This window comes from Gracilinanus agilis, chromosome 4 (assembly GCF_016433145.1).
Source record: "Gracilinanus agilis isolate LMUSP501 chromosome 4, AgileGrace, whole genome shotgun sequence".
NCBI classification, from domain to species: Eukaryota; Metazoa; Chordata; class Mammalia; order Didelphimorphia; family Didelphidae; genus Gracilinanus; species Gracilinanus agilis.
Genome location: NC_058133.1, coordinates 471,482,686 through 471,485,037, shown reverse-complemented (window position 1 = coordinate 471,485,037; position 2,352 = coordinate 471,482,686).

The window sequence follows — 2,352 nt, the reverse complement described above, 5'->3', positions numbered from 1 at the left end:
CTGCTGCTGATATCCATCAACTGCAGTACTTTGAAGTTAACTGGACAGAAAAGGACTGTACTGATAAAAGAAAGGATGGTTAAGTAGACTGTTGTTTGAGCATCCTTAGCACCTCGGATTCTCCACAGGAGATTCTTCCAGTGACCTTACCCAGGACGCAGCGGACTCTGGGAAAGGTAGTGAGCCGCCGAAAGCCCAAGCCAGAGACACCTCCTGAATCGCCACATCCACCGAGTCAGAGTGTAGGCTCCAGGGCCCATTGTCTAGGGGAAGGCGCGAGAGAGGGAACTTCAGAAAATGACATCTTTACCACCCTACACTCAGGCCTAAGGTCGATCTGTTCTTCCCGGTTCACTCTTCGGTTCCCGTAGTGTGCGATCTTTCAAATGCAGCTGCAGTTTGAGGATAGGCTTCTTGCCTTATACATTCCAATTCTTCCGCAGAAATGCGAATGTAAAATTAGGCAGGGTGTCTTTGCCAGGCAGTCAGTCCAGCAGGCCATGAATACTAACTAGCCTGCGATGCGAATTCCTTTTGTCATTGTGAAATGCTATTGTTAGATAGACCCCGTCTGTCTGTCTGTCTGTCTCTCCTACTTGACACACAGCCTGTCTACATACACGCCGCCTTTTCCTGATGTATTTCTTTTCTTCTCTGCATCTGTCATTCAGTACGTGGATCCCTTACCCATTTCCAGCTCGAGGTCTGTTTGTCTAGCTGGCTTTGAGAACTAGGCCTGACCAGGATTATGAAATCACTCTAATAATCCTCTCCTGTTGTAATTGATTTGTGCCTGAAGAATCAGATTCTTATGATTCTTCTTTGTCTCTAGAGCTATTTGAGGTTTCTTTATTCCCTGGGTTCAGTTAGTAAATGCTAAGCATTGGGAGTTTCTGACACCATCTCTAAGGGATTCGCTGTCAGTCTTTCATCTCAGGCAGCAGAGCTTAAAAAGGTAAAAACTACGTTCAAGAAAGAGAAGTCTTTTTTTTTTCTTTTTGCATTAAACTTGAAATCTTGTATCTTAAAAACTGCTTTATGAAATTAACCTAACGTGAAAAGGGTTTTGCTAAAGGGAAGGAAAGGGAAGAGAAGGGAAAGGAAAGGATAAGGAATAAGGGAAGGGACAAGGGAAGAAAAAGAAAGCACTCTCCCTGAAGGAGAATTTAGATCTTGGCTTAACACTCCCCCAACCCCCCCCCCCCTCCCCTTCCCTGTTCTGTCTCACTCGAGAAGCTCCTAGGCAAAGCGCTGAGGGTTCCCTAGCCGGACCCTCAACATGTCAAAAGAGAGCCGGCCTTGTGCAGTGAGCGCTGGGGAACCGTAGCCCGGAACTCTCCAAGTGCCTCAACTTGGCCTCTGAGGGTCCACATCCCCTCAGTCTCCAGCTTCGGTTCGGAGAGCACAAGCTGTGGGCCTGAGAATACATCTCCAAATTCGCTTTCTTTATCGTAAAAAGTGTGTTGAGTTCTTGCTGAGACAGGTACGGTGGGGGATAAGAAAGAGATGTTTAAATTTGATTTTTGACGATTTTTTTAAATAGTGAAGGTGTTGAGGAGTCATCGAGCGTTAAACCAAAAGGAGGTTTAAAACAAAATAACTAATGAAACACTGGAGCTATAAATGTTGAGTTTAAGTAATTCTATTGAGTAGACGGGGCAAGTGGAGAGGTAGCCTTCTACCTATCATATGAAGACATTTCACAAAAGAGACATTCTTTTTAGTTCCAAGTTTTAAGGTCTTTATTAACTACCTGAGAGGCATCTAAAACTCTTAGCTAAATTAGAAAGAAATGGTTTTGAACTTGGAATTTGGGGAAACTGTTAATTTTTCGTACTTTAGGTTGCACTAACTTTAGATTCCCCCTTCCTATCTCATCCCCCAATTTAAGTGGGATCCGGGGTGACAAGGGTTAATGTCGAGGCTAACTAAGCAGAAACAAATAGGCCCAAGTTCTTGCCTCCTAGCCTCAGTCTCTCCCAGTTTCTCATTGGACAGCAGCTTTGGGGTTTCTCCTGTTCCCTCTTCCCCTATTGGTCGGGGGCTTGCTTTTTTTTTTTTTTCCCCTCTCTCTCTTTCTCTCTCCCCCCTCCCTCTCTCTCTCTCGCTCCTTTGACTGGCATACACAGCCTGGCCCCAGCTCTTCGGGAAAGGGAGGAATTAAAAAAAAGTTTCCCAGAAGTTTGGATCAGCGGAAAGACGAAGAGAGGGGGAGAGAGAAAGGGAGAGGGAGGGAGGAGAGACAGAAAAGAGAGGGGAGGGTCAGAGGGGGAGGAGAGAGAGAAAGAGAAAGAGAGGGAGAGAGAGAGAGAGAGAGAGAGAGAGAGAGAGAGAGAGAGAGAGAGAGAGAGA